At 40.6% G+C, this 11,105-nt stretch overlaps 1 protein-coding gene across 1 annotated transcript in view; it reads right to left on the reverse strand.

The window, feature by feature from the left end:
• UST (uronyl 2-sulfotransferase) overlaps window positions 1–11,105 on the reverse strand; it is a 280,803-nt gene that overhangs the window by 12,105 nt on the left and 257,593 nt on the right. The window lies entirely within an intron of this gene.

The following is an 11,105-nucleotide window of genomic DNA, read 5'->3' on the forward strand; positions in this document are numbered from 1 at the left end:
ACTCTGGCATCAACATTTCCTCTTCTCGGTCAGAAATCCCTAGTGGAGAGACCAAGCCTAATGGGGTTGTTTTTATTACTCTGCATGGCGTTGGGTCTTTCATAACCATTATTTGACTTTTTGATCATGTAAAGCTATTATATGTGAAAGTCTGAGAGTATAGGGGAGGTGTGTGTGTGTGTGTGTGTGTGTGTGTGTGTGTGTGTGTGTGTGTGTGTGTGTGTGTTTCAACCAAAAGATAGAAAACTTTTAGGAGGCCTCTGAGGCACTATCAAACTTCTGAAAAAATTTCTCTGGATTTATTTTCTTAACGACCCCACCAGTTTAATGTAGCTCTTCTCCTGATGAAGTTTGTCATGCTGAGAAAGCTCGGAATAGAGCTCATACCTCATTCATCTTTGTACTTCGATAGCTCAGCACCTGGGGAAACACAGCACCCTCTGTACATGCTCGTCGAGTGAATGGAAGGAACTACCAGAAAGAAGAGAGTGTTGTCAGACCCGAAGAAGGCTTGGCTGTGTCTGTGAGGTACAGACATAGCCAAGTGGGAGCAAAGGCATTATCTGAATGTGCCTAATACAAAATTCCCAAGAGACCCATGAATGCTGGGTCTCCCCTCACATGCGGGATTTTTCAACTCCCTCTATAAATTTCAGTGTTTAGCTTTGTGGTCCAGTTGCCTTTTTGGGATGATAGTGCTGGCCATGGCAGGTGCTTCTGCCCCTGTTCTTTAATTAATAAATACATGTTGGCGAAGAGAAGCTATGGTTTCAGGATGCTTTTGAATTTTTTCATTTTTCTTATTAATCATTAAGGACTAGCCAAAGAATTCCCTTAATCACTTTCCTGATAATTGCAGAAAATTTCCTCAAAGTAGGCACTGGTTTTGAGCTGAGAAATGATCATAGAAGAAAACAAATAAACAAACAAACAAACAAACAAACACCAACCTCTGACTTTTCTATGTGAATAGCAAAATAAAGATTGTTTTTCCATAGAGACATGTCCACAGCCAGCTACAGAGTCAGGACTGAGTGCAGACAGACTCTTCAAGGCTTCCAGGCTTTGTACTTGCCCTGAGGAGCAGTGGCAGGGGCCCCATGGGGCCACTGTGTCTCTGAATGGGAGCTCTTTTTATACCTCTGAGCCGCGATAACATAAAAATCTGTAATATGTAATAGGTAGAGGAAAAAAACGCAAGAATATAAAGAGGTCAGTAGAGAGGCGGTTGAGTTGGGTCAGCTTTCTGCATTATTAACATTTTACAGATAGTGGTATAAACAGCTCAGCCCATCAGAAGTGCATCCCCTTCATTAGCACAGAGCTCTCTGAATTATTGTGTTTTCACATACTCCCTGATTCACTCCCACAGTTCTCACAGCAACCCATTTTACCTAAGGGCCTAAGAGGTCACCAGACCGGCTCAAAGTTGTATGACTAGTTAAATGACAATCGTAAGACTAGAAAGTGGGTGTTCTGATTCCCGGTCTAGCATCTTTTTGCTACATCTCTGGCTGTTAATTTCCAAATTGAGTGGAAATCTATAACCACCCACTTCTCTCTGCCGTGTGTGTATTCTGGCATTAAGGGGATCAGTTGAAAAGAAGGGCTTGAGTGTTCTAAGTCAAGGGGAATGCTTTGGTAAGTCTGGGAGGATCTGGTGAAAAACTTGCAAGCCAGCAAAAATGTTTTCAGACTGAAAGGGACTGTGTCTTATTCAGTTTGAGTTCCCCAGCACCTAGCTCCTGGCATATAACGACCGTCAATAAAGGTTTGTTGATCTGAAACTTGGACGTTAAATCCATCTCTAAGACTGGATTAACCCAAAGGGCAACTTTGGTGTTATCTGTACATGTGTTGTTTTTGCTAAGTTCTTTCCTTTGTCGAGGGTCCTTTCTCAGCAAACTTTCCATTTCTAGAAATGCAATTTCTTCAGGGAAGGCTGATGTAGGAGTTTGGGATCACGGGTCACTCTGGAGAGGTAGTGGCATCTGCTTTTCTTAGCTATTTTGTTGGCAAACACTATATTATGGCAACAGGTCACTTACACATACTTAGCAAAGCTTAAGAAATACTGTGATAAGGGATGTTGACCACAAACATAAATATCTGTGAAAGACAGAATAGACACAGCGACCCCGAAGTTACGGAATTTATGTCATGTGCGTTACTTACCATAGCTATTAACTAAAGAAATGCAAACACATTTGAGGCAAAAAGACATTTGCGTGACCTATTAATGCTGTCCAATTACTTAACTTGCTATTATTTTTGGTATTTCTGAATGCTGTTTCTCCATTAGCAGAAGAAAATGTTTTATTTAGCAGTAACACATTTGTTCAGATCACATGCACCTGATTCAAGTACGAAGGGCTTTTCAGTGAATATAATTTAGACTGTGGTGCTTTGGCCAGTCTTGAACACTCCCTGGTGGAGAGGCCAGGACATCGAGCGCATCCTCAGAAAGCTGGTGTCTCAGGGAGAGACTGCAATAAAGTTTCCACCGTGCTCTTGGAAACACACCTTCGCTCAGCACAAGCACACAGGCTCTGGTTCCCCAACTTTCTGCCCCTCCTAAGGCATCCCTGAGCAAACACTGGGAGCTCAGCTTGTGCATGTGGTGGTCAGTATCGTCCACCAGGAAACGGTCTGTGCGCACGACTGGGCAGCGACAAGCATGATGCGCGCAACACTGGCCTCGAGCTGAGGCTATGAACGGGTTTTGCTTTACTGTCCAAGATCTGGACATTTCTGCAAAAGCAGTGGCTCTTTCTACCTCTGCTGCATTGACACTATGTTTGGTCGGGTTCAGAACTCTTAAAAGTCCCTTTAACGTAAATAAAAAGGAGATCACAGACCTGCCCCATGAAGCCCCCCTTCTCACCTCTCTTCATCTGTCTAACATGCATAATGGAAAAACGATGTAGCCTTGGCTCTGGGTCAAAATAAACAATCTGGAAATACCGTGTAAACCCAGCTGCTGGAGGACAGAGGCCCCACTTTACAAGCTCTGAGATGGTTAACCATATGCAAAATAACAAAACCTCAGCACCGGACTTGCAGCCTAGGCTGGTGCTGGGCTGGTTTTGGCATTCCTTCCCTTGATCTAAGTGAAGCACATTCCACGCTGACCAAAGACCCCTTTCCCCACCATCTGAGTTTGTCTGAACCTGGTCCAGCAGCAATTATGCGCGAGAAATAAATACAAGTTGAATAACAAACAGAAGTGGGGCCAAAGTTTACCACTGGAAAAAATAAGCATCGTCAAAAGATAAGCATCGACTCTTTGGCTTCAGGGGAGCTGAGTGGTGATCAACAAAGATGCCCGGCTGTTCTAAAAATCACTCTGTCCAGAGACCTGTGGTTTACTAATCTCAGGTTAGATTACATCCAGAGACTTCCAGCACACTAGGGATGAGGCATACTTTCTCAGGTGACAAGTGTGATGAAAGTCAAGGTCAGGTGGAGTGGGGCTGGGGCATTGGTGAGTATGTGGAAAGCTTCGTGGATACACCGCCCACGGCCACTCCTGCGGACCCCACACTGTGCTGGCGACTCCCGAAACCGTGTGAACACGATGCTTGTCACAGATAGAGTAAACTCATTTCCTGAATTATATGGGGAGGCCACACAGTTCAAACACATGCCGCTCCCCTGCAGCTGCCTGCACCGGAAATAAATGTGTGTCACTGCGGCTCACAGCGATGTGTTGGTCTGAAAGGGCCAGCGTTTGATTCGCCACTCGAATGATCGATGGCATGTTAAGACCAGCTTCTTGGAGGTATGGCAATTAGGGGAGAGGAGAACAAAAGGCACTTCATGGCTCACTCCGTGCTTGGGGTTGGTAAAGCAAACAGAGGCTATACTCCCCCACCCTATTTTTTTGCAACCTTCTTTTTTCAGATCTGGAAACATAAATAATTAAAAAATAAATCAAGCTCACTTTGAATTTCAAGAGAACCTTTTCTCTATGCAGCCAAGTGAAAGTTACATGATTTACTTTTTTTTTTTTTTTTTAAATGCCTGTTAAGTGCTAGGCTCCTTTGATGCAAGAGAATGAAGCCTTTATAATGCTCTCCATTTGCTTTGATTTTTGGAAGCAGAAGCAGGACAAAAGAAACCAGGGAGAAAAGTTATTGACCTGTGTGGAGTGGGTCAGGAGGGCTCGCAAAGGCCAGAGCGCTGGACCCTCCGGAAGGGCAGCGGGCAGCCAGTCCTGCAAGCAGGCACGCATCTTCCAGATACAAAGCACAGGCGGATCCTGACCCCACCAAATGGTGAGGTGAGGGCGTCCCAGCAGAGAGGCTCCCAAGTTACTGCCTGGGCAATCCAGCTCCACACTACTTATCCTCAGTGCCCGAACTGCCGAGGGCTGGGGGTAGAAATGACATATTTACTTGCCTGGCTCCCATTTGCTTATTCATCAGCTCTGCACTGAGCAGCTAAGCATGATTCTAGGAACTAAGAGAACTGCTAAAAGCTGCAAACATACTCTGCCTCCTCGAGGAGGAAGCATGAACAGTAGAGAGAAACAAGTGTACAATCCTTCCAATCACTTCCCAGGCAATGCTTAATTCGGGCTTCCAGGAAGGGCTTCTCTCCACTGGAGGAGGGATGCAAAGGGGTACGGATCACCAAGGGGTGGGCATTGAGGGCCATCTTTTGTGCCCTTCAGTAGGACCAAGCGAACACCTTGCCGGACAAAGTAAATGTGCAGTGAACGACCTGGGGAGCCAACACCCGCAGAGACCGAACAGAGATGGGAGGGGTTGGTGGCAGGGCTCTCAAACCTGCATTTTTAATTTGCACCCCAGATGATTCTGGTGCAGGAGCTGTCCAACCACGCTCAGATACTAACTTAGAATTCAACACGAGAATAATAAACCTCCTGTTAGCGTTCGTTATCAACAAGGCTGGGAGAGGCCTCAAAGCTCACCCCACACTGTGCAGTGAGCAATCGGCCCTCTGGGGTCAGCTGGCTCCAGCTCCCTGCTTTCTCTGCTGCCCTGGTTCCCTGGTCGGAGGGCAGTTTGCTCTCGTTTCCTTTCTCCTCAGCTTTGGCATCATGACCCAAATCATCCAAAGCTGATCTATTCCTTTGAAAGCAATTACACACGCATGCTTCCTCAACATAGCATTTCGCTATTGAAATATTAGTTTGGGCATGAGAATGGCAATAACAGAAGGGTTTACTTTCACAGCAACAACTGAACCAAACATTTTTGTTTGCAAATATCTACTTCAGAAAAAACAAAAAACAAAAAACAAAAACTCTTACTGGAAGACTTATATAGCATTGTTAATAAAATGTATTTCCTTGTTGGAAATACATTTTTTATTAGAAATCCTTATCGAGAAATGCGTTGTTGTTGCTTTTCATATTTTTGCTACTTTATTTGGAATCCCATGGTGGATATCCTTACCATCACCGATGAGGACATCCTGATCACATGGATTGATCCGACCAAAGAATATTAAGAGAAACACTAACTCAGTATTTCTGTCCAAATTTCTTTGGCATCTGACAGTCTCATAAGCTCTGCTTTTACTTCATATGCAAGATTCTTCTTTTCTATTCCTCACAGCCTGTGTGGTGTTAGCAGGCCTAGGCTACTTCTCTTACAAACATACACACATGCATGCACACACACATGCACTCACACACGGAAGCACACATGCACGCACACCCTTTGACAGGGAAGAGGCCCCTCTCCCGAAATCACACTGCACTGTCTAAATCTAGCCCCGATGATGTCGAAGCCAGCCGCTGACACCTGCAGTCACTTCGGGCACTTCACAGATGGGGACGTTCCCATAGGACAGTTCTTTGTTTCATTTTTTTTTTTTCTGTTGCTCTATTATTTTTTTTCTCCAAAGTTTCACGTAGATCGAGCTACCTATCTAGTTATATAGGGTCAATATAAAGATCTAGGGCAATATATAAGCTTTTAGCTTCAAATCTTAATTCTTAGAAAAGTAATTTACAACTTAAAAGCTCATTTTTTCTGGTTATGATGTACATAAATACATACCATATAGACACACATGCTTACATATACGCACATATATACATATGAAAATATAAATTTTTTAAAAAAGATTAAGAAGATAAAATGACTTTAAATCAAGCCACATTTATTATTGTAGTAATATATTTCCTTCTAGTCTTTTTCTTCTTCATTAAGTAAATTATAAAATAGGTCCCTGCTATACTGTTTCTTTAATTTTATATTTTAAAACTTAACCGATCACAAGCATTTTCCTATAGCATCAATTCCTGCAAGTCGTATTTTGCAATGTGTTTTAACGTGCTCCATTTTAGGGATACAGGTCGTAGAGCCAGGTCGCTCCTTACAGTTGAGTTATTTTTTAGTTTCTATGACTCTAGTAGATAAGACGAGATAAACATCCTTGTCTATAAGTGGTCATGTGTCCTTTTGCTTGCTTCCTAAGATAAATGGCAACTTTAGATATTGAGTGGCAACTCTTCTTCTCTTTGCTGATAAGGTTTTCAATTCTGACAGCTTTAAGACGCCATTATTTTCTTTTGTCAGAGACCCTGAAATCTGTGTAATGTGATTTTCCTAAATTTTAAGACATTTTCTTTAATAGTCACAAGGATCAGCCTTGATGCGCGAACCCATAGTGAGCCTTAAAAACCAACAACCTGGATGTTGTCTCTGGCATGTTAAACATGGTGAGATTTTGATAAACCCTTGAAGGGCTTTGAATGAAGTAGCTGTTCGTGGAGGCCAAACATGTAGATAAGTGAGATATTTAACCTCTTGCCCAGGCATTAAGAAGTTAGGTTAATAAAAGGTGCTACTCGAAATACCATTCTCAAGTCAGGAAAGTGTGAAATGAAGTTCCAAGGATGCTGTCACTTTCACTGGGAGAGTTCGTAATGTTACTTTAAAATTAAATTTACTTTATCTGGGTAACCAGTAGCACACCGGCAGTCCCAGGTCTTAGGAGGTTGTAAATTAAGAGCCCATCCTCTCCTCTCCTTGTTAGAGATCAGATTTTTAACTGACTGTTCTATGAGACAGTCTGTGTATCTAAAAGCACATCCAAATTGCTTTGCTTTAAGCAAACCCTAAGGAAGAACAATGAGAGGAAATTGCAACCTGTCCATTTGTTAGGGTAGCAGGGTTCCGTTTGTTTACTTAAGGAAAGTTTAAAATTGACAGACTAATGCCAGTTGAAGCCAAGACCATTAGACACCCAGGCTACTACTTCAAAGAACAGTGGTGATTGTTCGATATGAATATTTAAATACTGTAAAAATGTTACAGACATATTAAAATTTACAAACGTAATCTGGGAAGAAAAAAATAATTTCTTTTCGCAATACGTTTTTGAGAGATTTGGTTGTGGTATGAACTTGTGTTTATAATTGGAACTTGCCTGTAAAAGATGGTAGGCAATAGAAATTCCAAGTTTCTAAGAGAAGGCATTTAATGATTAATTGCCTTTGGGCAGCAGTTGCTATTAGAAAGAAATAGGGGGAGGGGTGTTTTTATTACAGCAGAATAGAAATTTAACCTCTTCTGATGAGAAAAATGAAGCTCTTTCATTCTTCTGACATATGAAAGAAAAAAATAGGGGAGCAGTGACACTTGTTAGGTGTTAGATGAACAGCAGGCTATACACGAAGGCGGTAGGGGGTGATGTCTTGAGCTGAATTTTCATGGCCGGTGGCTGTGAGAAGCTGCAGAAACCCGCACGTGATGTAGATGGAAGAGAGAGGACAGACTGCCAGGAAACTTTTTATGTGACACAAGCCAGAAATCGTGCAGTTGTGCACCAGCCTTCCTCTTAGATAAAATGGAGAGAGGGGTGAGGAGTTAGTTAAAAAGGAACAGTCTCCCAATGTTGGAAAGGCCTTCCTGTGGCTTAGAAAAATGTGCTCATAATATATCATAGCATATCATTAGGTTCCGTCGGGGTTGGATCATTTTAGAAAGTTTTAGAGATAGGTCGGGGAGGGGACAGGAGAAAAGCATAAATTGCATGATATTCAAGACATTCTTTAAAAGTCTGTTCAAAAGATGGGAAAGTCAAAGCTGTTTGAAGGTCAAAAGTCAACAAACAGAAGAGCTACGACCCATTACATTTCAGCTTTATTGAGGCATAAAATGAAGTTTCATGATGTTCTAAAAACATCTTAACTGCTTAAAATTGAATAAGTGAATTGGTATTAAATCCATACCATATTTTAAAATTTTATTTTGATATAATAATAGAGACTGGTTATGTCACAGTCTTCTTCTTTAAATCATACACAGAGGAACATTTAAAAAATTTCAAATTGCTCCTACATTCTAACAAGACCATATATAGACAGGCTGGTTGATTTATGACTTTCCAGTAACGTTTACTCTCTAAATGGCTTTTACCAAATGATTTATTTACTTGGTCTACGCTGAGGTAACCTCCTGGCTGGACTGTCTGCAATCCTTACAGCTCAGAGTCTAAGGGACTAAGTCCCTTCACTAACTCATCTCTTGAGTTTCTGTCGGGGCTGTGGGTTCTCACGCAGATAAATTAGGAGTCCTGGGTTCAGTTTTAAAAAGTTCCTTCTTCCCCATCACTTCTCTTTGGAAAAAAGAGAAAATCATTGACAATTTCTGATCCACTGAATCATGCAAAGTGGCAAAGATTCTGTGCCTTTGCAAAAGGCTGCTCATTTCACATCTTTGCTAGCTCTGCGATTCTGCTTCACCTCCTTGTCTTCACTCAACAAATTCCTCTCATAGATTACAAAATGAATCTACTCAATGTCACCAAAAATAGGTTGTGGAACATACTAACATGTCCTCCTTGAAAACTTTTATGCCATCTCTACCAAAAAAAGATTACATTCTAGTTTAATGCTACCTAACTCAATCATCACTTCTTGGGTTTACCTGTGACAATAAAATGAAGGTCTGATTTGTTGGCTAGAAGCAAAGGCGAGTGAAAGTTCTTTGGCTCTTATTTGGGTGGATTTCATCCCCTTTTCCTTTTATGAATGTTGCAAAGGCCTCTGGGACATAAAAACTTGTCTTTCTTTCTCTTTTTATCTCACAAAGTCCAAAGCAGCAGAGTGGGGCGATGCTGGGCATGGTGGGGATGGGGCGAGAAGAGAGTAGGGAATCAGTTCTGCTCCCCAACTTTTTGGTACCCTGGGCAGGGGTGACACATCGTGGAATGTGAGACACCAATGCCCCTCTCTCAGTGATCACAGCCAGGCTCAGCCTGACAATCCTCAGCCTGTGTTTCTGGTCACCATGACTGACTGTCCAAAATTGGCACTAGACATACGCCCCAATTCTCATGCTTTTTGGTTGACAGAATGCCTTGAAAGAACTGTACACCGATGATTACTGAAAGCTTTCAGACCATTGTGCCCTCTGCATCTTTCTTGGTGTATTTAGATCCAATTCTTCAATAAGTTAATAGTTTCAGCTAAGCCCATAATTTTTTGTGTGAACTTAGAATGGTATGAGGAAATCAGTCTCCAGTTCCATGTAACACCATTAGTTCATCTTCCGATTGGATGGATTTTTCCTAACACACACAAAACACATTGACATATACTGTCAAATAGCTGAAATCAGTTGCCATCCAATAGCAACAGATAGTGAATATGGCATTTCTGTAACTGTTGTGGAAAATCCCCACACATGAGCTTGGGTCTATAGACTTGAAGGTCAGCATAGCAAACTGTTGAAAGATGCTAGAATTTTAAGAAAACAAAATATGACCCTGAAAAGTAGCATGGGATGTTTTCAGGCCTATTCATACTCACAGCCTTTAATCATAACATCTCAATGATATTCATAAGTAACAAAGGGCTTTGTGGAAATATTTGAAAGCAAATAATTCTTCTTAATAGACTAACAAGACTGAATTAATATGAAATTGATTTCATTACCTGGTAACCATTTGTTTCTGGTAAATTATATATTTCGATAAATAACTTTAAATAAATGTTACTGAAGGTCAACTCACCATAATTCTATGGTGAACACATCACAGAATCTTTTTCTATCTCAACAACTAGAATGATGATAAGACCTTAAAAAAGTTTTTAAAGAACTGCTCATTAATCACCTTTTTGTTCTAATTGATAAATCATGTACTTACAATTTTTAAGACTCCAGTAGACATTTGCAACAATTAGACTGGAAATGATTCTTATTTTTGCTTTGCTATTTTAGAAAAATAAGTGGTTTTCTTTGGTTTGTTTGCTTTCTTAAATTCCGTTCCCCTATTCATTAAACTCCTTATGAAAGCCAAAGTTGTCGATATGACTGAAACAGATGGCTTTACTGTTAACCAGATTGAGTCTTTGCAATCACTTTATAAAAACAATTTTAGCAATTTCAACTATTAAAGTCTTTCTCCCAGAAAAAATAGAACAAAGCAACATATTTAGAATATCGATGAATGTCAACTCAACAGAATTTCTAAGCTTTCCAGAAACATTGGGTTCTTAAGAATTTAGCCAAATAAAATTTCCTAGAATCACAGATTTTATTAATTGCCCCATCTCGCTCAGTCCTTCATGTTTTCAATTTTGTTCTTTACATGAAAAGGCAGTAGAATAGAATGGTCAAGAGCAAGGGGTGTTGGAAATTAGCCAAGCCTGAGTTTGAGTTTTGGCTCTGCCAATAACCAGCTCTTTCAGCTAGGAAAATTATGAATCCTCTCAAATTTGTCAGTTTCCTTACTTGGAAATGCCATTCCTTACAAAATGAGCATAATAATAGCATCTACCTATTAAATCTTTGTTATTAGGATTAAATGAAATATCTAAAGGGCTTGAAGAGTGTCTAGGATGCAATAAATTTCCATCGAGTGTTAACTATAACAACAACATCTATTATTATTATTTTTCTCCAAATCTATTCTCTCAGAAAAAATGCCAATATTTTACTACCAAAATGGAAAAATGCTAATCTTCCCAATTGAAACAAAATAATTTAAGTTTAAATTTAATTGAAATTTAGTAGATAAATTATACTTCCTGCAACTACAGATATCAAGACTAAGAGGCTTTCTTCCTTAAGAACTGGTGGTTCAATGAAAGTAAAGATTCGTATCCTATTTCGTATTCA

The sequence above is a fragment of the Pteropus vampyrus genome, unplaced genomic scaffold (genome assembly GCF_000151845.1).
Source record: "Pteropus vampyrus isolate Shadow unplaced genomic scaffold, Pvam_2.0 Scaffold24, whole genome shotgun sequence".
Classification (NCBI taxonomy): domain Eukaryota; kingdom Metazoa; phylum Chordata; class Mammalia; order Chiroptera; family Pteropodidae; genus Pteropus; species Pteropus vampyrus.